This window comes from Perognathus longimembris, chromosome 5 (genome assembly GCF_023159225.1).
Source record: "Perognathus longimembris pacificus isolate PPM17 chromosome 5, ASM2315922v1, whole genome shotgun sequence".
NCBI classification, from domain to species: domain Eukaryota; kingdom Metazoa; phylum Chordata; class Mammalia; order Rodentia; family Heteromyidae; genus Perognathus; species Perognathus longimembris.
The window spans coordinates 70,829,209-70,855,315 of record NC_063165.1 but is presented as its reverse complement, the minus strand read 5'-3'; the positions used below and the strand labels follow the sequence as shown (position 1 = coordinate 70,855,315).

The following is a 26,107-nucleotide window of genomic DNA, read 5'->3' as shown; positions in this document are numbered from 1 at the left end:
AGAAAGAAATGGAAGCAAAACTGGATACAATGCAAACCTGCTTTAAAGAAATGGAAGCAAAAATGGATACAATGCAAGCTGCCTTTAAAGAAAATCTCCACATCCTAAGAATTGAAATGCATGAAAAAATAGATTTAAAATACAACTCTTTAAAGGAAGAAATCTCCACGATCAGAGCTGATATGACAACCATAAATAGCTCTCTGACATCCATAAACTCCGCAATTGAAACCATGACACAAAGAGTAGACCATATAGAATCCAGAATCTCTCGCCTGGACGATGAAGCAGCTGACAACAACCAGAAAATGACCACACTCCAAGAAAAGGTGAAGCTTCAGGGAAGACTAATCCAGGAACTAATGGACAAAGACAAGAGATATAATCTGCGCATAATATGAATAGAAGAAGGAGCTGAATACCAGAGCAGAGGGCTTAATCATGTTCTTAATAAAGTTATTGCAGAAAACTTCCCCAATCTCACAGGGGACCCCATCCAGGTAACCGAAGCCTATAGGACACCTGGCAGGCCAGACCCCAGGAAAGCCACCCCAAGGCACATAATATTCAAGACTACAGACCTCAAGATTAAAGAGCAAATTCTGAATTCAGCCAAAGCGAAGAAGGAAACTTTTTTCAATGGGAAGAGGATTCGAATAACATCCGACTTATCCACACAAACTTACCAAGCTCGAAGCGAGTGGAAGAACACCATCCAAGTACTCCAGAATAACAATTTACAACCTCGGATCAAATATCCAGCGAAATTGGAGTTCACATTCGAAGGGAGAACCAGATCTTTCCACACCAAAGAGGAGCTAAAGGAGTATGTGAATAAAAAACCAGCCCTACAGCGAATATTAAGAGGGGAACCCCACCCAACAGAGATCGTAAAAGACACACAGACAGAATCAGAAAGAAACTTCAATAGCCAAAGTCCAGCAGAAACACAAGCTCACTAAAGACAAGAAGAAAAAAAAAAAAAAAAGAAGAAAAAACAGCCCACCAAGAAAATGGAAGGAGAAAAAACACCCTTATCCTTGATCTCTTTAAATATAAATGGTTTAAACTCCCCGATAAAGAGGAGCAGACTGGCAGAATGGATTCGCAAACAAAAAGTTGACATCTGCTGTCTACAAGAGACCCACCTTACAGCAAGGGACAAAAACAGGCTTCGAGTGAAAGGATGGAGCATGATCTACCAAGCAAATGCATCCACCAAAACGGCAGGTGTAGCCATCCTGATCTCAGACAAGCTTGACTTCTCTTTAAAGTCCACTCAAAAAGACAAAGAAGGACACTACATATTAATACAAGGAAAAATACAGAATCAAGAAATCACGGTGATAAATGTATACTCACCAAACAAAAGAGGCCCGACATATGTCAAGCAAATTCTCAAAGAATTACAGAGCAAGATAGACGCAAACACAATCATAGTGGGTGACTTTAATACTCCTCTCTCTCCAAGAGACAGATCCAACACCCAGAGGATTAGTAAGGGAGCTGAGGACCTAAATAACACCATTTCCCAAATGGATCTAAAAGACCTATATAGAACCTTTCACCCCACAGAGACCCAATACACCTTCTTTTCAGCAGCCCATGGATCATATTCCAAAATAGACCACGTCATAGCCCACACAAAGAACCTCAGCAAATACAAAAGTATTGACGTCATCCCATGTATTATATCTGATCACAGTGGATTAAAGGTAACCCTCAACAACAAAGGATACCACAGAGCCTATACACACTCTTGGAGGCTAAACCCCACGCTGCTATCCAACACTTGGGCCACAGATCAAATTAAAGATGAAATCAACGAATTCATAAGCCACAATGACAAAGAAAACACATCACAAAGAAACCTATGGGACACAGCTAAGGCAGTACTGAGGGGCAAGATCATTGCACTCAGCACCCACATTAAAAGAATGGAAGCAGAGCAGGTGAATACCCTCACGATGAAACTAAAACAACTGGAGAAACAAGAAATGACAGAATCTAAAACGACTAGGAGGGGAGAGATCACAAAGATTAAAGAAGAGATAAATCTGACTGAAAATAGAAAGACCATTCAACAAATAAATAAGACTAAAAGCTGGTTCTTTGAGAAAATAAACAAAATTGACAGACCCCTTGCAAGACTTACAAAAAAAAGAAGAGAAGAGACTCATATTCGTAAAATCAGGGACTCCACAGGAAAAATTACAACAAGTACACACGATATTCAAACAATCATAAGGAGCTATTTCCAAAACCTCTACTCAGCAAAAAACAATAATTCTACAGAAATGGATCAATTCTTAGAGAAGTACAAACTGCCCAAACTGAACCAAGAAGAAATAAATCAGCTAAATAAACAATAACTTACGGTGAGATACAGGAGGTAATCAAGAACCTCCCTACTAAGAAAAGCCCAGGCCCAGATGGATTCACCAACGAATTCTACAAAACCTTTAGTGAGGAGCTAATTCCAATACTCCTCAAACTCTTCCGCGAAATAGAAATGGAGGGAGAAATCCCAAACTCATTCTACGAAGCTAATATCATACTAATTCCCAAACCAGGCAAAGACCCAACAAAAAAAGAGAACTACAGACCAATATCACTAATGAACACAGATGCAAAGCTCCTCAATAAAATATTAGCTAATAGGATCCAGAAAGTGATCAAGAATATCATACATCATGACCAAGTAGGCTTCATCCCTCAGTCACAAGGATGGTTCAACATCCGTAAATCAATCAACGTAATTCACCACATAAACAGAACTAAAATCAAGAATCACATTGTTATCTCAGTCGATGCCCTAAAAGCCTTTGACAAAATACAACATCCATACCTATTAAAAGCTTTGGAGAGAACAGGAATAGATGGAACATTCCTCAAAACAATAAAAGACATATACAACAGACCAACTGCTAATATCATATTAAATGGAGAGAAACTTAAGTCATTCCCCCTAAAATCAGGAACAAGACAAGGATGCCCACTCTCCCCACTTCTGTTCAACATAGTGCTGGAATCCCTAGCCATAGCAATAAGGCAAGAGGAGGACATCAAAGGGATCCACATCGGCAAGGAAGAAATCAAGTTATCCCTATTCGCAGACGACATGATCTTGTATCTGAAGGACCCAAAAACCTCAGTACCCAAACTCCTACACCTAATAAACCAATTTGGCAAAGTAGCAGGATACAAAATCAACCCACAAAAGTCAGCAGCTTTTCTGTACACCAGCAATAGACAAACAGAAAAGGAAATTATGGAAACAATTCCATTTACAGTAGCCAAAAAAAGAATAAAGTACCTAGGGATCAACTTAACCAAGGACGTGACGGACCTATTCAATGAAAACTACAAAAATCTAATAAGGGAAATCAAAGAAGACACAAGGAGATGGAAAGACCTCCCATGCTCATGGGTAGGCAGAATCAATATAGTGAAAATGGCCATATTGCCCAAATTGTTATACAAATTCAATGCAATACCTATCAAAATCCCAGCCACATTCTTCACTGAAATAGAGAAACCAATCCATAAATTCATATGGAACAGCAAAAAACCTAGAATAGCCAAAGCAATTCTAGGCAAAAAAAGCAATGCAGGAGGTATCACAATACCTGACTTCAAGATCTACTACAAGGCCATCATAACAAAAACAGCATGGTATTGGTATAAAAACAGATCGTAAGACCAATGGATTAGAACTGAAGACCCAGAAATAAAACCGCACTCTTACAGCCAACTGATATTCGACAAAGGAGCTAAAGATATACAATGGAATAAACATAGCCTCTTCAACTACTGGTGCTGGGAGAACTGGGCAGCCATATGCAGAAAACTCAAAGTAGACCCAAGCCTATCACCATGCACCAAGATCAACTCAAAATGGATCAAGGACCTCAACATCAGACCTGAATCCTTGAAACTACTGAAGGACAGAGTAGGAAAGACACTAGAACTTATAGGCACAGGAAGGAACTTCCTGAATAGAGTCCCAGGGGCACAACAAATAGGAGAAAGACTCGACAAATGGGACTACTACAAATTAAAAAGTTTCTGCACAGCTAAGGACATAGCCACCAAAATAGAAAGACAGCCAACGATATGGGAAAGGATATTTACCAGCACAGCAACAGACAAAGGCCTGATATCGGTCATCTACAGAGAACTCAAAAAACTAAGCCCCTCCAAGCCCAATAAACCTATTAGGAAATGGGCAAAAGAGCTAAAGAGAGACTTCACAAGAGAAGATATAAAAATGGCAAAGAAACATATGAGGAAATGCTCAACATCCCTGCTAGTAAAGGAAATGCAAATAAAAACAACCCTGAGATACCACCTCACCCCAGTTAGAATGGCCTATACTCTGAACTCAGGAAACAACAAATGCTGGAGGGGCTGTGGGGAAAGAGGAACCCTTCTCCATTGTTGGTGGGAGTGCAAATTAGTACAACCACTTTGGAGAACAGTATGGAGGTTTCTCAAAAAGCTCAATATAGACCTACCCTATGACCCAGCCATACCACTCCTAGGCATCTATCCTAAACAGCAAAATCCAAGATATCAAAAAGGCATTTGTACTACCATGTTTATCGCGGCACAATTCACAATAGCTAAAATATGGAAACAACCCAGATGCCCCTCCACAGACGAATGGATCCAAAAAATATGGTACTTATACACAATGGAATACTACATAGCGATTAGGAATGGTGAAATATTGTTATTTGCAGGGAAATGGTCGGAACTCGAACAAATAATGTTGAGTGAGACAAGCCTAGAACACAGAAAACAAAGGGGCATGATCTCCCTGATATATGACTGTTAACAAAGGGAGACAGAGAGACAGTAGAGACCAAGTCTGTGAATACTGTATATGTTCTTGCTACATTGTATATTGCATATATGTCAACCTGACCTAGACAAGGGATAGAAAAACAGGTTGTAAGATATCATAAGAAATGTACACACTGCCCTACTATGTAACTGCACCCTCACCCTCTTTGCACATCACCTTGTAAAAAAATTTATGTCCAATTAATAAAAAAAATAAATAAATAAATAAAATAAATAAATAAAAATAAAATAAAAAAAAAAGGTGTTGTATAGAGGGGTTACCAGTATCATAAGTCAGGTAATGAGTACAACTCTTTTTGGGCAATGTTTCCCCTTCCTTTGCTTTCTCCCCCTTTCCTCATCCCAAGTTCAACTCCAGCAACTACTACTGTGTTGCCCCAATCTGTCCTTTGGTCATATAGTTAATGGCACATACATAGAAATGGAATCGAGTGTGGAATCTTGTTCATTCAGCAACTTCTGGAAATGTATCCAGGTTTAGTGTATTTATGCATAAAAATAATTGACTTTGGTGGGCTGGGAATATGGCCTAGTGGCAAAAAGTGTTTACCTCGTGTTCATGAAGCCCTGGGTTCGATTCCTCAGCACCACATATATAGAAAAAAAGGCCAGAAGTGGTGCTGTGGCTCAAGTGGCAGAGTGCTAGCCTTGAACAAAAAGAAGCCAGGGACAGTGCTCAGGCCCTGAGTCCAAGCCCCAGGACTGGCAATAAATAAATAAATACATACATACATACATACATAATTGACTTTGGTCTGGGATGTGGCTCGGTGGCAAAGTGCTTGCCTAGCAAGTGCAACATCCTGGGTTTGATCCCCAGTACCAAAAAAGAAAAGACAAAAAAAATACAGTTAAAGGGGCTAGGAATATGGCCTAGTGGTAAAGTGCTCATCTTGTATGCATGAAGCCCTGGGTTCGATTCCTCAGCACCACATATATAGAAAATGGCCAGAAGTGGTGCTGTGGCTCACGTGGCAGAGTGCTAGCCTTGAGCAAAAGGAAGCCAGGGACAGTGCTCAGGCACTGAGTTCAAGCCCCAGGACTGGCAAAAAAACCAAAACCAAACAAAAAATACAGTTAAAAAATAATAACAATTGGCTTTTCTGTCAATATTGTGTACTTTTCAGTGGTGAAATTTTTGTATAATGCTTTGTCAGATTTATGCCCTAAGCATTTCATAATTTTTCTGGTGCTAATGTGGTTCAAACTCAAGAGATTTATGATTGTTAGGCGGGTGCTCTGCCACAAAAAAAAAAACAAAAAACAAACAAAAAAAAAACTTTCTAATAAAGGCCCAGAAACTCAACAAGTTGTAGAAAGGGTGGCCAAAGGGATTATATGAAACTGCAGAGCTTTTGCACAGCAAATGATATAGCTAAGAAGATAAATAGAAAGCCCTCAGACTGGGAGAAGATCTTTACTGGCCATAAAAGACACAAGGGCCTCATATCTAAAATATACTTAGAACTCAAAAAAGTAAGTTCTCCCCAAACGAATTCTGAAACAACTGCCCCTCAATGAATGGGCTGAAGATTTAAAGACATTCATTTCATCTGAAGAGGAAATGAAAATGGCCAAAAGGCACACGAAGAAGTGCTCAGCATAACTGGCCATAAAAGAAATACAAATCAAAACAACATTGAGATTCCACCTCACCTCAGTAAGAATGGCCATTTTCAAGAAAAAAAAACAACAACCAATGCTGGCAGGGGTGTGGCCAAAGGGAACCCTGCTACACTGTTGGTGGGAGTGCAAACTTGTTCAACCTCTCTGGAAAGAAGTGTGGAGGTTCCTCAAAAGGCTTACCATAAAGCTCCCCTAGGACCCAGCAGCCCTGCTTTTGGGCATTTACCCAAAGGATTACAAGAAAGATCACACTAAAGCTACCAGCACAAACTATATTTATTGTAGCACAGTTTACCATGGATAAAATATGGAACCAATCCAGATGCCCCTCAGTAGATGAATGGATCAAGAAAATGTGGTACATATACACAATGGAATTATGTGCATCTATTAGAAGAAATGAGATAGCCCCATTCATGAGGAAACAGAAAGACTTGGAAAAAGTAAAGTGAGCCAGACCCAAAGAAATATAAACTGTATGGTTTCACTCATTGGAAACAATTAGTACTTGTCTAGGATAGTCCTGGCAGAGGAGCACAATAGCAATGTACATATGATCACATAAGATGTTCCTAACCAAAATGAACTACAAGATTTGGAAATAATTGGTTTATCTTTGTTGTTGTTATTTCCAATATACCTTAAGAAATTATGACTTTTTCTTTGTCTTTCTTCCCCATTGTTTTACCCTCTTGTGATGACTGTAACTGACTTTGGTATACTGGGTATTTTATGTATGTTTACTGGAACTAGGGAAGGGAAACACCAAAATGGAGGGAAAAAGGTAAAAGGAAAAAAAATGCAACAGCATCACTTACAAGACTATATGCTGTAAACCAACTGTACATCTCAGGGGAGGGAGGGGAGGGAACTGGGAGGGTAGAGAGGGAACTGGGGAGGTTGGGAAGGAAACTGGGGAAGGAGAAAGGTGGGAGAAAAACAAAGAAGGAGGTAAAAAGTTTAATAAGAAATGTACTCACTGCCTTACAGAAATAACTGTAGCCCCTCTGTACATTACTTTGACAATAAAAAAAACCAAAAAACTGAACTTGCCCACCATAGGATGGAGGTATGTGGAGAGAGAAGAGAATGAGAAAAGCGGGGAGGAACCTATGGTTGAGAAGTATTATATAGGGAAAGGGTGTGTGTTTGACCACTGAGGATATGGAGGTGATCTCAGAACCTGGGGAACTTCTCACTGTTCAAAGGAGATATAACAGGAAAGTTCCTAATGTGACCTCAGCAGACCTGAGTCTGGACTGCTTGGCTGACTCATGGTCAGGTGATTGACAGTCAAGTGATTACTGGTTTGAAGCAGGGAATTTCAGGTAAGGCTACCTGCTGTCTTTCACCAAGAGCAAGTGGGGAGGGGCTGTTCTCCTTGGCAGACCTAACATTCCAGCTAGTTATAAAGGGGCACTGTTTCTCTCTGGCTACTTCCTGCTGTCAAGGAGCATCGACATTAGGGGTAGAAGGTGGAAATGTGGTCTGGTCAGGGAGAAGGCAGCAGTAGGAGTTCCTTGGTGGTGAACTTGTGTGAATGAAATCTGAAAGAAGCCTCATGAGGCAGGGGCTGAGCAATAAGAAAAGATATTAGAGGGCACACAAATGGTAAAAGGATGGCTGAGTGCAGAAAATTAAAACTTGGGAGACTTGGCTAATTCCTGTCTGATGTCCCTCACTACAACTGATATCTGGCAACAGGATAGGGGAAAGCATTGTGGATTGGTTAAGAATAAGCAGCCAGAAGCTGGGGCTGGGTTGGAGTTTTTCAGGGCCTGGTGAGCAGCCTTGGTAGATATCTGAATTACAATGATGGGAGACCCAGGAAAGTGCAATGGCAAACTGTCCAGTGTAAGACTCACTATAAACCCTGTCCATTTAGAGGAAAGACAGGTATGAACCTAGGCATGCTGATTACCTATTTTCTTATGATCGCCAAGGTCTGATTAGTTTTGAAAGGGCAGGCAGTGACTCCACTTAAGATATGACACCATCCCCTCTTACTCCTCTCCATGATCCCTTGCCACCAGCACTAGTTTTGTCCTGGGAGTCTAGGTGCTCCTTGCTGGGATGGCTTGTTCCAGTGGTGTCATACTTTCTAGATAACAGAGTTCATAATCTATAGCATGCACTATTTTAGCCTCAGGTAATGGATGATTAAATACTTTTTATGAAGTCTTTCTTTCAGGATAATATATATGAGTACACACACACACACACACACACACACACACACACACACACACACAAAAGTGGAGCACTTCTCCACTTGGAAAATTTTGATATATAATGGAAGAGGTTAAGTGCCAGCATGTTCATAAGTATTTCCTGTCATTTGAAATATGACAGTGCTGTCACTGGAAGACCTTGGAGAGGCCTGTGTGCTGGCTTTGGCATCTGATGGCCTCCAGAATTGTCCAACAATCTTCATAATGCCTGTGACCCTGGAATAATTAACATGGCTTCTGAGGCCTCTACCTTTGCACTCACACACTTGTTTAATAAGTTGTTTGCTGCTGTTTCATCAGTGCACCATTGAGCCTTCTGTTACTGACTTTTCCTGTTTGTATGAATTACCTAAATACATGTGTTGTTTTCCTTGAAAATTAAATTATATGTATATAGTCATATTTTACATTTTGCATTTGATCCCCATAAATGCCTTTTTACAATGGTGCAACCAATTTCTCTGAAAATAGAGGCATTAAAGTATGTATCATATAGACCAAATATCATAAACTGGAATACAAAAATTAAAGAGTTTGATGGGTTTATTTTTTTCCTCTGTTACCAAGGACATAACCAAGAGTTAAAACAATCAACTTCTACAATCATTAAGATAAGAATTATTGATTTGCAATTAGCACTGTGTAGAAGTACAAAATTTGTTGTGAATTCTGAATTAGGATTTGTAAATGAGGCTTCAATTTATAAGGAAAGCTTAAGAGTAGTTGTTTAAACTTTCATGTAAGCAAGCATCAAAGGTCATTTACTCACATGAAACAAGTTCTTCTTTAAAGGTTTGGTTTATTGTTGTATTATCAGTGCCAAGATTATTCTATGAATATTTTAGGTACTCAAGGCATACTTACTAGTAGTAAAATGAATGAGAAGAATTGTCATAAACACAAATGGAATGTGAAGGGTATTTTAGCTTATACCAGTCACCACCCCCATCACTTCTCATTAATCTCAAGTAACCATGAACACAATACCTGAGTAAATAAATTCTAAATGACATATGCATGGGTCAAAACTTGCTATTATAGCTAGGTGCCAGTGGCTTATGCTTATAATCTTCCTACTCAGGTGGCCGAGATCTGAGGATTGCATTTTGAAGTCAATCTGTGCAGGAAAATCCATGAGACTCTTATCTGCATTTAACCACCAAAAGCCAAAAGCTGGGAGTAGAGATGTGGCTCATGTGGTAGAGCATCAGGCCTGAGTAAACAGGACTAAGAGACAGCACCCAAGCTCTGAGATCAAGCCCCAATGCCTACATGAAAAAATAAAACCAAACAACCACAAAAACATTGCTTCTCCACAGAATACAAAGAAGAAATAGCTTTGAGAAGGTAAAATCGGTTTTTTTTTCAATAACCCACTAGGTCAGTAATTTGAAAAACATATAAATACTTTAAATTTATTTTTTAACTTCATACATGTTAAAATGCACAATTTTAAGTGAAAGTTAAAAATCTTAATTAGAATCAACATGCCAGTAAATTAGTTTTCAACATTTTGATTGCATTGCTATTAACTTGTTGTTTTTTTTTAATTTAACGTGTCTTTTGACTCTTTATGTATTTATCTTCCTTCCCAATTATAAAGGTAATTATAGTCTTTTTTGATAGTACAGGACATTTTTTTAAAGTAACAAAATAATACTGACTTCCATTTTATGCTTTTGGTTGGCTCATTTGTTTAAAAATCTCTGGATTTGATATTTAGTAACCTATAAGTTTTTATTCTTTACTTTTAAAAATACTTTCTTGTTTCAATAGTAAATATTTTCCTAGTGCTCTTGCTGGTCTATATCACATTTTAAGTCTGCTTGCTTTTTAGCTTTCCATTACTTTCTATTCCACAACAACAGTAAACTAAGTACTCTCACAGGATTACGGTTCTCTTCTGTCCACAAGCTCCTTGGGACCCAATTCTTCCCACCTATGTCTGCACTAGCAAAGACTGAGAGATTCAGCCAAGAAAGAAACAAGGAGATTCAAATAGTTGATTGCTTATTATAAGGTTAATTATATCTTAAGATTATTTATTACTAGGTATAGAGATCCCTAACATTATTAACAATAAAACCAAATCACCCCACTTCTTTGTCCTTCAAGGCCAAAGGGACACAAAAGTGTTTGCAGTGGAATAGCGGGATTGTTTGAGCATTCTTTGGCTGAAATGCTGTTTGTATACTTCCCTGAAGCCATTCTATAGTCTGCTTCCATATCTTAAGTGGAGGGGAATAGTAGGTGCAGCAAGCTTCAAACCACAGTACCCAGGAGATGAGAAATTATCTCAAAACAGCATCCCTAACATATGAAACTGTAACCTCTCTGTACATCACTTTGACAATAAATAAGAAAAAAAAAAAAAAAACAAACAGCATCCCTGGGAAAAAATACAGGTTGGAAATGTCATTGTATCATCTCCTTTCAAACAACTGTGATTTTATTTGGGGATAATCATAGGGTATTTTGCCAGGGTTAGGTCAGAAGGAGTGAAGTCTTACCTACATGGCCAAAGCAAGCATGTACAAAATCACCATGGCTCTATTATGGAATGATTCCTCTACAGTGGGGACCCAGAGACCACAAACTATAGGCATTCATTTCTATCTTAGAATGATCAGTCTAAGATGGACCCTATATTCATATGCACACAGTGCTAGTCCCAGAACTTGGCTGGAGTGTAAGCATGTATAAACAGATGGGTGAACACCTTCTACAGAGACTGAATATGAGGTTAGGGACTTGCCTGCAGAAGTATGATGGAGGAAATTTATAAAGAAATGACTTTGTTTTATTTACAATTTCAAGGCCAGGTGCAGGGGCTCACAACCCTGAGCCCTTGCACAAAGTATGAACAACCCTCATGCCTGGCAGGAATTTCTTTTCAATCTTCCTAGTGCATTATGGCAAGAAATAATGGAGGTATTTTTGGCCAGCTGTGACCAATTGAGACCATTTGTACCAGTCCTGGGGCTTGAACTAAGAGTCTGGATGCTATTGATGTGCATTTTTTTTTTTTTTTTTTTTTTTTTGGCCAGTCCTGGGGCTTGGACTCAGGGCCTGAGCACTGTCCCTGGCTTTTTTTTGCTCAAGGCTAGCACTCTGCCACTTGAGCCACAGCGCCACTTCTGGCCATTTTCTGTATATGTGGTGCTGGGGAATCGAACCCAGGGCCTCATATATACGAGGCAAGCACTCTTGCCACTAGGCCATATCCCCAGCCCATGATGTGCATTTTTTGTTTAAGGCTAAAGCTTTACAACTTGAGATACAGCTCTATTCTGGCCTTTTTCTGGATAATTAAAGATTAGAATCTCACTGATTTTCTTACCCAGGCTGGCTTTGAATTGTAATCCCCAAATTTCAGCCTCCTAACATCCTATTCTGTTTTCGTGGAAGGTTTTCACCCATCTTTGTTTCAAGATGTATAATATTAATTCTTCATTGACATCTATAGAAGGTAATATTTAAATACATATATCAAGTCAGGATTCGAGAACATTCATGCCTGGGCATACCCAGGTAACTGCAAATACCAGGCCTGCATGCTTCTGCATACTTAGGACACATTTTTATTCCTTTTCTCTTCCCTACCTTTTTTTCTTTTCATTCTGTCATTTGGGGAAGTTGTTCTTTATGCATGCCATGGCCTTACTTTCTGCAACTCCTTGGAATATATTATCACTGATATTTTGCATATCGTGGATATAGCACTTTTCAATCTGAAAATTCACTTTTCATGCTGATGCTATGTTTTCTAGGTCTTGTGTCTGGAATACATTATTATTAACAATAGTTTTTTAGTATACTGTATTTCATTTACCACTTCTCTTCAAAGATTTAAAAATATATCTAGTATCACGAATACTTTTGTTAGGTTGGAGATGTTGGTATGTGAAAAAATTTATATATACATTGGCACTGGGGCTTTTACTTGGGGGCATCATTCTCTCACCTGGCTTTTTTACTCTGCCATTTATCCACAGGTCCATTTTTGGCTTTTTGTTGATTAATTTTGATAACATTCTCTCATATTTTCTGTTCTGACTGGCTTCAAACTATGATCCTCAGCTCTAGATTCCTGAGTATCTAGCAAAAGCTAATTTTTGTAATGTTGATGGGGAAGAGACTGTATAGTTTACTCTTCTTCATAATGTTTGTGAACAGATCTGATATTTAATACAAAGTAACATCTTCCCTAGACTCTCTCTGCACAGTAATTCATGCACAAATCTTTTAGGTTTTTGAGATTTTGATAAGATAGCATGATGCCCAGAGCCCAGGGCAGAGTTCTACCTTGCTTATCTATCTAGTAGGCCCTGATAATCTTTTGCTCATTGATGACCATAACACAAGCATGCCCCCAAAACTGAAAGATAAGTGTTCTTAGATCTTAGGTTTCTGTAGCATTTCTTTAGCAAGTTGGCACTATGATCTTTGAGATACTTCCTCTTTCCCTTTGAGTTTATGTACATTTGGAGGCATTGAAAGTACACTTAAATTGATGGCAATACTATCAGCTTTAGTGAGGACCACTTACCAAGTAGAAATTGCAAATATTGAAGGTACAGAATGTGATGTTTTTAACAACTACAGATGGAGAAGTCATTGTTCCCTTTATCTCATGATTTATATGTGAGGGTGTAGGGTGTAATAGGAATGAATACAATCTACTGCCTTGGCAAATTGAAACTGCACAAAACATTTTTTTTAAACTGTCGTCATTATTCGGAAGATAAATTCTTCAGAATCTTTTCACTGTATAACGACATGTTTATGCTTGTTGACCAATACCTCACTGTTTAAACAAACACCTGGTCCCTGATAACTGCCATTCTACATTTTGTCTTTAAATTAACATTCAAAAAATTCTAGCTATGTGATATGTAGTATGTTTATTCATTTTTCTGTCCCTAGCTTGTTTCTTTTATTATGATGTTTTATGTATTTATCCACACTGTGGAAAATGACAGGATCTCTATCTTTGCAAAATACAGTGATAATCCATTGTATCTATCTATCTAATGTGTATTATATATGCTTTATTGCATAATAATATGTCTATAAATACAACATATATATTATGTATTAATACTATGTTTTGCATTATATACTATAATCATTGCATTACATATTAATACAATTTTATAATTATACATAATATGAATGGCACATTACACATGAATAGACTGTGTATAATATAAAATATATGCATATAATATATTTTTATACATAAATATATGTTTATCTAGTGTGCATATAAGATACATACATATTTCCATTTGTATATATAGTACATTCATCAACTAATAGACACTCTGGTTCTTTCCATTCCATGCCTACTGTTAATACTACTGCACTGCACGGAATATGCTACTGCAAATAAATCTTTAACATACTGATTTTCTACTATTTTGAATTTGGTATGCTAGAGCATGTAAGAGTTTTTTTGATTATTTAGTATGCTGTTTGCTCTTCCATGATGGTTATACCAATTCCTACCAACACTATATTAGAGCTCTCTTTCCTCCACATCTTTACCAGAATATATTGTCCCTGGACTTTTTGATGCCTGCCGTTCATTCTCACACATGTCAGATGATTTCTCATTGTAATTTGATTTCCAGATTTCTGCTGATGAGTATTGCTTAGAGCATCATTTAATACATTCCTCAACTATTTACATATCTTTTTTTTTGCCCAGATGTCCTTTCAGTTCTTTTGCTATTTTTAAAATAAAGCTATTTATTTTGTTGTTGTTGTTGACTTATGTGAGTTCATTGTGTAATTTTAAAATTAATTCCTGTTACATAAGTGTTTGCAATTATTTCTTCCCAATCTATGAACTGAACTTCCTTTTCATTTTCTTGATTTTTTTTCTGTGTATTAGAGAAAACTTTTACTTGGATTCAGTCCCACATTTCTTTTTGCTTTATTTTTAATTTTTTGCCTGTGCTTTAGGGGTTATATGTAGAAAATCATTGCCAAGAACCATGTCATCTAGCTCTTCCTCCATGTTTGTTTGTTTTTTTTTTGCCTACAAATTATATGGTTTGAGGACTTATGTTTAACTTTTTATTCCATTGTGTGTTGTTGTATTGTGTGTGGGATAACCAGGTTAGTTGATCATAAATGCATGACCTTATTTCTGGGCTCTCTATTTCATGCTATGTGTCTGTTTTCATGGCAGTACCGTATTGTTTTGTTTTCTACAGCTTGCTGATCAAGTTTGAGATTAGGAAATGTGTAACTATAGGTTTGTACTTTTTTTTTTTTTTTGCCAGTCCTGGGGCTTGGACTCAGGGCCTGAGCACTGTCCCTGGCTTCTTTTTGCTCAAGGCTAGCACTCCGCCACTTGAGCCACAGCGCCACTTCTGGCCATTTTCTGTATATGTGATGCTGGGGAATCGAACCCAGGGCCTCATGTATAGGAGGCAAGCACTCTTGCCACTAGGCCATATCCCCAGCCCTCTAGGTTTATACTTGCTAAAGACTGCTTGGGGTATTCAGAGATTTTGGATTCCATGCTGTATTTTTTTCTCCATTTCTGTATTAAAAGTTCTATTTTAATTTTGATAAGGATTACTTTGTGCCCATCATTTACTTTAGATACTATCAACAGTTTGACAATACCCATTCTTGCTCTCCCTAAGCATAGGCCATCTTTCCATTTTATTTATGTCTTTCCTAATGTCTTATCAATATTATACCATTTTCATTTTACTCTTCTTTCACCTATTTATTCAAAGTTATTCATAACTACTCTTATTCTTTCTGTTACCATTGTAAAATGATTTGTGGTCTTTATAGTTTGGGGATGATTTACAGTTATTTTATAGCAACACAACAGATTTTGTTCATTCATTTTGTATTTTCACAGTTGCACTCTGGGAAAATTTCTGTTCTGGTGCTGTCAGAACTTGAACAGAAATCAAGTGGTAAAAGTGAGAAGAGTGAATGGAAGACTTGCTCGCTCTCTCTGCCTTACAGTCTGAGACATTCCTGTTTTTCAATTTCCCTTGCCTCTGCTGTTACCTCATATATATGGACATATTTACACCATAAATGAGCCTAGTATCTTTCTATCACATTATTTGTCTCATTTATTATAGAAAGACACTGCAACTCTTATCCTCTTGGTGATTCATTAATCATGAGAGTTTTGAGCTGTCACATAAAACTCCAAGTATTTATGGCTATCCATATGGTTTTAATAAGCCCAGAATATAAACCACAGGTAGTTGTCACAAGTAACTTTGACAACAGAAATGCTGACACCCTCAACATTATAAAAGGATGTAGTTCTAGTTTCAGTTTGTGATTGTATTTGTAGTGACAAGAACATTGTAATGGTTTTAAATGAACTTCCTATTGTTTACCTTTAGATATTTTTGGCTTCTAGGTATTTGTTAAAATTGAAAGTGCTGATTTTCTCTATTGTCAGAAACTTTTTATAGATTCAATGATAGATCATGTGTTCAACCACTATCAAAGAGCTGTTACTGTACTTTCCATTACTTATTAATAATTTGTATGCAAAATACTTGATGTTGGACCCTGCAGTTTGGTAGGATGAATATTATTACTAATGAGACATTTTAAGTCTTTGAGTAATTCTACTCACATAGATTAAATATGAAAGCTCTCTGAATTTTAACACAAAAAGATTTTTTATACCAAGGCATTTTTTTTTTCATGAGGAGACTTTAGATATTTATATAGATTTTTCAGTTTATGTTTTTTTTTTCCAAATCCAGTGTAGAAAACTGACTTTGCCATCATAATCGTGCGCTTATAAGAACTCTAATAGAACTGAGCAGGTTAACACTGTATTCTCAGCAGGCAGGAGGCTGAGGCAGGAAGATTACCAGTTGGAGAATGGCTTGGATTGTATGATAAGAATCAGTTTCAGTCAGTTTTTGAATTCTTACTCTCCTGAAGGAAGTCTGTTTAGATTTTTCTTCCTACTCTTGAACTTCTGAAATTTCACAATAATCAAACCAAGTATGAGTACTACTGTGTTTAAGCCACAGTACAAGCTGCATTTATAATCTGAAGACACGCCCTTCGTGTGTGTGTGTGTGTGTGTGTGTGTGTGTGTGTGTGTGTGTGTATGTGCCAGTCCTAGGAATTGAATTTAGAGGATAGGAGCTGTCCCTTAGCTTTGTTGCTCAAGTCTGAAACTTAAACATTGGAACAACAACTCCACTATTGGCTTTTTGGTGGTCAATTGGAAATAAGAATCATGTTTTGGTTTTTGTTGTTTTTCCCACACCAGGGCTGGCTTTGAACCATGATCCTCACATCTCATTCTTGTGAGTAGCTAAGATTATAGATGTGAGTCACTAGCATCCAGAAACCTCTGGCTTTTCATTTTCCTTTCAATTAGTATTTCTGTTGTATTCAATACATAGGGAGATCTTGATCCTTCATGTTTTATTTCAGCCTTATTCAGTAGGTTTTTCTTTTCTTTTTAAAAAGTTGTGACCATGGGGCTGGGGATATAGCCTAGTGGCAAGAATGCCTGCCTCGGATACACGAGGCCCTAGGTTCGATTCCCCAGCACCACATATACAGAAAACGGCCAGAAGCGGCGCTGTGGCTCAAGTGGCGGAGTGCTAGCCTTGATCAGGAAGAAGCCAGGGAGAGTGCTCAGGCCCTGAGTCCAAGGCCCAGGACTGGCCAAAAAAAAAAAAAAAAAAAAAGTTGTGACCATGAGAAACTGCAAAGGGTTTGTGTTTAACCCCCATTCCCGGTAACATGTCACCTGCCACAGTTTTTTGCTTGTTGGCAGAATGCATGGGACTTATGTATCAGAGAAAAGGTTCTGTTACAGTATGGCATAGAGCACATGGGATCCAATGTATTTGGACTTGATCTTTCCCTTTGAGTTCCTTCATGTGGCAGGTATGAACTTCCATATCTGCCCATGTGTTACAAGCAAGAAATCATCAACCTAAAGCAATAAGATCTTAACACTGGGCACAGAACACTCAGTCCTTCTGCAACAAACTAAGCACCATTTCTGCTTCTCCCTTTGCTCTAAAGGGAAGTATCATCACTGTTTCCAAGGCTTCTTACTATACAGAGAGAAAGGGAAATCCTACCTTCATAGGATGTTATCATCTTGTGAGAAATTGTAAGAAGACTCTGCCAACCATTTTATATAGCCCTAACTTTTCCAATTTAAGAAATAACTTGATCTAGTTCTCAAGATCGAAGATATTTTCTGCTTGACTCATTTTTATAAGTCTGCTTTGGCGGGGATCAGCAAAACTCAGTGTTATCTCTGATATGAATATCTTTAAGGTAATTTTTTTTTGTTAGGATATTGATGTTTGAACTCAGGGCCTTGAGCTCTCATTCAGTTTGCTTTCTCATAGATGCCTCTTCCAACCCTAACATTTTGCTGTTTATTTTGGAAAGCCTTAAGGGCTTTTCTGCTTGGGATGGTTTTGAACTACCATCCTCCAGGCAATAGTAATTCACTTTCTTCAATTCTGGAGGCTGAGAAGTTAATGATGAAGGCTCTGGTGGATTTGCTGTTTAGGAGGGCCTGCTGTGTGGATCAGAGGTGGCTGCTTGTATTATGTTCTCATACAGCAGAAGAGCTGAGGTATCTCTGAGGGGCCTTTAACAGGGACACTAATCCAGTTGATGCAAGTTGAACCCCTTTAACCTAATTACCTATTTACAATTGCCCTCTCTTCCTCATGTCACACTGGAAGTTCAAATTTCAGTATAAAAACCTCAGGGCAGCGGGACACTGGTCAATGCCTGTAATCCTAGCTACTCAAGATGCTGAGATCTGAGATTCTGGTTCAAAGCCATCCCAGGCAGGAAAGTCTGTGAGACTCTTATCTCCAATTAACCACCAGGAAATTAGAAGTGACTCTGTAGCTCAAAGTGCTAAACTCCTAGACTTATACCAAAAAAGCTCAGGGACAGGGCTCAGGCTCTGAGATCAAGCTCCATGACTGAAAACAAACAAACAAACAAACAAACAACAACAACAAAAACTTCAGGGCAATGTAAATATTGAGTATGTGCTATTATCCTCCCTTGGGAAACAAAGTGTTGAAGCCTTTCTAAAGCAATTGTTTCATAGGATGGCAATTATTTGAACTTTCTGAATAAGCAAATTCTGAAAATTATAAAAAAAAATCTGTCTTATACCAGCAATGATGATTTACTTAAGAGATTTTGGTTAGTAAAATATCTAATTTTCATCTCTGATTAACAGATCTATGGTGATTTCATCTTTCAAATATTGAGTGAATGTCCTTCAATCATATTAGGAAATTTCTTGACCTATGCAAATAGTTTTCTAATGATCCAATATATGCTAAATAAATTAATTTGGGGATTTGCATTTTTTCTTTTCCTTTTATAATACAGAGGATCAAACCTAATGATTTCTGGGCCAGCACTCTACCACTGATTCACACCTTCAGACTTAATTTAACTCCTAAAGAAAGTTGACATGAGACAAATATAATATAAACTCGGTGAATTTGCCCAAACTCATTTATATCTTTCTGTGAGTTCAATCAGAAGGTTGTATATGAAATTTTAATAGACCCTTTGTTACAGTTTTGCCTTTCATATTTTGATAAAGTGATATAGATCATAGAATAAAATTAACTAATACAATTTTATGTTATTAAAGTGTAGGTGAAAGATTCTGGCATTTTACAAATAGTCAATGCCCATTCTGGTATCAGATACTAGCCTTTCATGTATATGTTCACAACTGGCAAACGTCTGGTTTTAAATAGCACGTTTGTCTGTGACCTTTTAAGAAAATTACCAATGTCTTTGTTTAGAGTGCAAAGGGCACGGATTTCACAGAGCATTTCCCCATAAATGGAGTATATTACTCTAATATCACAGCCATGTTGTCAAGAAGTGGCACTTCATTAAGATAATGTGACCTTTAGAATATTCTTCCAACCTTTTACTATGTCTTTGATAGTGGGATTTGTACTTTCATTTCTGTAGCTTTTTGATAGGTTGGAATAAAAAAATAATAGAAGGCTACATTCTTTATTTCACTTCAGCTATACATTGTGTTGTTCCCCCCCCCCCCCCCCCTTAAAATGGCATTAAATGTCAGGTAAAGGATTTTTGTTCAAACTAGGGATTATCTGCCAGGAAAATGTCTTCTAAAATTAAAATCAAATTGGAAAGTTTATACCTATTGTGGAAAGGAAAGAAAGGGAGAAAATGGCAACATATGAGGAAGTAAAAGTTGCTTTCTTTTTTCTAAAGCATTTTCAAAAATAGTTTAAAATGCCCACCAAAGCTCTCTGTACTTTTAAATTTTTCTCCCAATGGTGAGACAATATTTATTTCAGTATGCTTGCTGTGGTAACTTTAAATCATTTGTTCATTCAGAGCCATCATTGAAAGTAAAGATTTAACTTCTTCTAAAATCGTTTTATGGCAGAGTGAAAGTAGACAATTTAGTGGGAAGAGGAAAGAAAATGAGTGTTCTGGTTAGAGTGCAAGTAGTATTTCTCAGGAAACATTTATGTGTCATTTGGTTTATTTATAGAATTAAATTTAAGATCACAATCGAGTCTTTCACTTGAGTGTCTTGAAATATGTTTTTAGCCATTTTTACCGTGTTTTAATATGTAGATACTCTTAAACCTTGACAATAGTAACACAGAGGTTCTCTTTGTAATGCATTTGAAACAAAGAATTCCTATTAAAATTGGGAAGGGCTGTATTAAGTGAAATGATGAAATTTCTGGTGGAAAGCATGCTACATATGGAAGGGTTAGACTTCTGTCTTAAATATGTAACTTAGGAAAAACGCTTTATTTTCTCAAGCAAGAAAAAAAGTCAAGGTAAGGATATATTTAATTTCAAGGCATACATACCTGGCTCTAGTACATTAAAAGTTGACTTTCTGATATAAACAGAATTTAAGACGTTACAAATGCAGTTAGTCAAACTGACCACTCTATCAGAGTTTCCTTCCTTTGTTTCCTCATTTGTTCCTCTGGTCTTTTTTTCCTCCCACCCTCCTTCTCCCTCCTTCCTCCCTCTGTCAGTCCTTCTCCCTCTTATTCTCTCTCTCTATCTTTCATGTAGGTTACTGTGGTATTGTTACCAGATAGGTGCTTAAACTACCTGTATACCAGGTAGGAAGAAGTAAAGGAACAGATTCTCCTCCTGGTGAGGTTTTATGTTTTTGCTGATTAAGAGAACTCATCCTGTGCTGAGGTCTCTCTGTGCCTTATTAGTGAAAATTATATCATATAATATCTTCTAGCTGAAGAAGTCTATAAAATTAAATATTTAGCTTTTTGGACTCAATGGAAGAGGAAGACAGGGGAGATAATTGTTTCTAAATGATTCTGATCAAGCCAATTTATAATAACGACCACAGTTCAACATTGTATATAAAGTATATTGACTACACTGACATTATAGAAATGTATTGTCAGTTAAAAGGAGTTACTATTGCTACTATATTTTTGTTATAAATTCATCTAATGTAAAATGCTACCTTTAGGTCTGAGTTCTCATACGAGTTAATGTATCTTTAAAGATAAATCATGAGAACATGAGTTGTGTTGACAGTATGTCATGGCAGTAAGAATTCCTGTTTGTTTTTAACTTAAGTGAAATGGAAGAGCAAGCCACATATAATAAGGGAAAATATACTTAATGAGTATCCATAAGGTTAGGTTTTCTGAGGAAGATAGATATTGGTTCAATCATATAAGAATAATTCCTGCACTGTTCAAAAATAAATGTACTCATGACCTGAATTATGTAACTGTAACCCCTCTGTACATCACCTTTACAATAAAAAAATGAAGAAAGTTCCTAAAACCAGTGTATAAATTTCTCTTTGTCTTCTGTAGAAAGAAATGGAATAGCAAGACTGATGGTATGGTACAGAGGTAGAGTCTATCCTGAAATATGTTCCTTGTATTTTCTAAAACAAAACAAAATGAAATGAAATGGCATGACAGATTGAAGATAGTTAATTGTTAAAGATAATATTCAAAGTCAACCTTAACCCTAAGATTTGAAGATTGTTTTTCCATTTATAAGTACAATCTGTTATTTGGAAAAATCTTTAAAACTATATTAACTTCTGTTTATAGATAACAAATTACTACAAACCAGAGGCTTAAAACAATATACACACACTAGGCACTGGTGGCTTACCCCTACTATAATCCTAGCTACTCAGAAAATAGAAATCTGAGATTTGAGGTTTAAAGCTAGCCAAAGCAGGAAAGTCCCTGAGAATCTTACCTCCCATTAAGCACTGAAAAATCAAAAGTGGCACTGTTGATCGAAGTGATAGAATGCTAGCCTTGAACAAAAACACTCATGAGTAGCATCCAGGGCATGAGTTAAAACCCCACTACTGGTGAGAAAAAACAAACAAACACCAATACACACTTGTGTATGTGTGTGTGTGCACATGTACGCCAGCATTTGTGCTTGAACTCAGAGCCTCACTGTAGATTTTTATGAGTGGTGCCCTATCACTTAAGCTAAGCTACTAGGCCAACATTGCAAAAGTTGCATCTCAATTTCTGTGAGGTGTAGAAGTCTAGTATATGCTCCCTGAGTTTCACAAGATTTCAGTTAGATTCAGCAAATTGGCATTTCTCTCTGGAGCACATGGCCTTTGAGATAACTGTGCATAGAAGTCAGTTCTTCTGGAACTGAGATCTCTGCTCTGACAGGCTACCTCCAGATACCTGTTCCACGAACATCCCCAACAGTAGCCTCTGTGATTTGCTTCTTCAGGTGCACAAGAAGTATTTCTCACCTTACTCAGTTAAGATTGGGGCTTAATTTGTATCACTTAATAACAGGAATGGCATCCTTTGGTCCCATTGTATTTAGAAGCTAAGAATACTCATGCAGAAGACTTATACATGTGGCTTTTAGATATTCATTTGACTTCAAAGCTTAATTAAGTACCAACAGGACATTTAAACCTGATGCATACCAGACATAAAATATATATTTTTGTTTCTAGTAGTAGGTAGTGCATTGACATTTGCTACTTCCAAATGTGGAAGACATGACTTAAAGATCATGGGAATTCTTTTCTTTTCCTCATGAAGGTATTATTCACTGAAAAATAGCCTAATTCAGCAGACACTATTTTTTTTTTCAACAAAACCTCCAGTGAAGTTGGGCACCTGTGGCTTATACCTGTAATCCTAGCTACTCAGGAGGCTAAGAACTGAGGATTGTGGTTTGAAGCCAGGTCAGGCAGGAAAGTTCATGGGACTCTTATCTCCAGTTAGCTGCCAAAAACACTGGAAGTGGCAGTATGGATCAAGTGGTAGAGCCCTAGCCTTGGACAGAAAAGTTCAGGTGCAGCTCAGACCCTGAGGTCAAGCCACAGGAATGACAAATCCACCCCCACCCCCAACACACACAGATAGACACAGCTCAATTTTGTGAGAGCTCTCATACTTTAGCTTCCATCTATCAGGGGGAAAATAGGCAGCAAATAATATCCACAAACATGGTAGAAGGATCATGTTGGCATTTCATTTTATTTTATTTTCCTAGTTATTATCAACCTGACAAAAATGAAGGAAATAACCATGATGGGTTCAGTTCACACAGGTCAATTTGAGAACGCAAAACATGTCTAGATGTACTCTTACCACACAGAATAAACAGAAGATGGTTCTACTTTTCTACTCAAGGTCCATCACTATGTCCAAATATCTTAATCATGGAGCTACCTTAGGTAGTTCCATGATATAGGAGTCTATTTAATCTCAAATAGTTCCATGTTGTAGGAGTCTCTATTTTTCTTGACTTTCTTCACCACACTTACCCTATTGACAATTTATAACCCCTGCACCATCTGGGGAACAGATGGTTGGCTGCCAAACAAACTCATTAACATTCCCCTCCAGGAGCTCTTGCTGTTTAATTAGGCTGTGGGCTAGATTCAGGCAGTGAGGGCCTTGGGTGGCTATGTAACAAATCCCTAACTCTATACATTCAGATGTCAAGGTCACTAAGATTCTTGCTTGCACTTCATATAAGAAAGGGAATCCAGATTGTTGGCTGCTAAAATCCATATTTTCAGTAACTTTACCTCAAAAGGGACTTTCCACGGCCAATTGAGACACTATGTTATTCCCCACTGAATTCCCAGCTGTCACTACGATGCTGTTTGACAATCTCCTAACCCCTGGGACATCAGGTCTGGTATTTAAGCCAACTTTCTTGTCAAAACTAGTTGAAGATATTTGCAAGGTACTATCTAGATTACAAACTGGAATTACTATAAGTTTCATGGTTAAAATCATCCAGTTCATTAAGCTCACTAAGGATAGATCACTGAATGTGTTAGTACTCTAGATTTACTCAGTTTAAGTAGAACAAGGATATCTCTTTCAATGCCAAATCAGGAAGCTCTATTGTAATTAAAATACTTCTCAAGACAATGGCTTGACTGATATTGACTAAACATTTTTCAATGTAACTAGCCTGTAGAAAATGGGAAAGTGATTATTATGCAAATATGTCAACTTGGTGTTGCTCAAATAGAAAGAGAGGACCATTGGAAAGTGTCATTTTCCAATTCTAGTCCTTTTTGACCAAATTAGGTATTCATCCGTTCAATTGTTTCATTTGTCAGATAGTTGTTTATCAGTCAACTTTACTTAGGATTTATGCTAAAGGCTATGTATATAAAGATGATTCAAAACAGCCATTGAGCAAATGTCTACTGTAGGGATGGAAGCAGTTGTTCAACAATCAAGGAAACAGATCATATTCTCAACATTGATAAATAAATGTAATTATGTCAAAGAGCCATGTAACCGAAAGAACTGACCTAATCCAGTAAATAGGTATGCAATCCCAGAGGTCAATGTATAAACTGATGAGAGGTGAGAGTTGGATATATTTGAAACACATCTGGAGATGAGAAATTGAAACTTCTAGAAAGAAGAAGCCCCTGAAGATACTCCTTGACATGGTCAGTAACACAAGTGTAAGGCTGGTACTGTTGATTTTCAGAGAGGAGAGAGTTTTTGTTGTGTGAGGTCTGAAGGATCTTCTGACCATATCTAGATTATTAAACTATTTCATCTCTTTCAGCTAGAATATCACTTTCAGGAGTATCCTTAAACTTTGGACCTGGGATGCTTTCTTCAGGTAATCTGAAGAAGCTAATTCTTATTTAGGCTAAAAGAAACAAGTGAATGCATTATAAGGCTTAGTTTTAACATCTACTGAACAGACATGACTAAGAAATATGAACAATCTTCATGATCCTTTTAGTGAATGCTGAGTTATTGGTGGCATCGCTTTAAAATTGGTATTTTGGGATTCTGTACTAAAATGTCCAAATCAAGATGTAATTACTTGGGCTAATCTTTAAATAAGTAGCAATGTATTTTGTGAAGATTAAGATTTTCAGAGCTTTGTAACCAGTTTCTGTATGTACTTATTGACGTTCTTTCTGAAAACCTAGTTTGGAACTATCCCTGTCCTTGAGGTTTTCAGATGAAACAAAATATTCTGTTCTTCTTATTTAGCCCCTTGTTTTTATTCTTGATGATTAAAGATGTCATAGAAGCCATTGAGGTGGGTAGATTCAGCTTGTTAAAAAACAAAAACAAAAACATCCAGATGTGTGTTTCTCAGCATTCAGAAAGAATTAGACTGTCATTGGCTGCAAGGAAATTCTACTTAGGGTTCACTGTACTGACTCCCATTCTTTCTGAATATTTTTATTATAAAGATAATTCTGAGGGAAATTTTTGTGTTAATAGAATTGCATCTAAATCTATCAAAAGTGTTATGATTTTTACTTTAAAAAGTTTACAGAGTAATCAGCAATCTGTCAAGTTGTTTATTAATGGTGACAGTGAGAGATGTTTTAAAGATTTTTTCAATTACTATGTTTACTCTGCATTGCTCTTAAATATTGTTTCAATGGTATTAATACTATTTTATATTTAATAATTATTAGTCAATTAATATTAATTAATTAATATTAACTAGTTAATATTAATTAATTAATGTAACTCCAAATAATATCTAAATGCCAGCCTTTGCATTTCAATAGTTACACTATATTAAGCTTCACATTAGCTTCATGGTTTACACAGTACACAGTAAGCTATGTGCTCTACAGCAGGCCTAACACTGAGTGGTTTTATTTAGAAGCTATATAAGAAGGCACAGTACTTCTAAAATTTTATACATAATCAAACAGTTGTCATTCATTTTTCTTCTTGTTTTTGTCAGTTTTGGAAAATGTGATATTTAAGAATAGAAGCAGGACAGGAAAAACACACTCGTTAAAATGCCAGAAAATATTAACAAGGGAAAGAGCCTAAATGAATTGA

General features: G+C 37.1%; 1 protein-coding gene across 4 annotated transcripts in view; it reads left to right on the top strand.

Annotated features, from left to right (window-relative positions):
• The window catches only part of Naaladl2 (N-acetylated alpha-linked acidic dipeptidase like 2), a 1,189,792-nt gene that overhangs the window by 417,914 nt on the left and 745,771 nt on the right, over window positions 1-26,107 (top strand). The gene's annotated exons all lie outside the window — the stretch shown is intronic.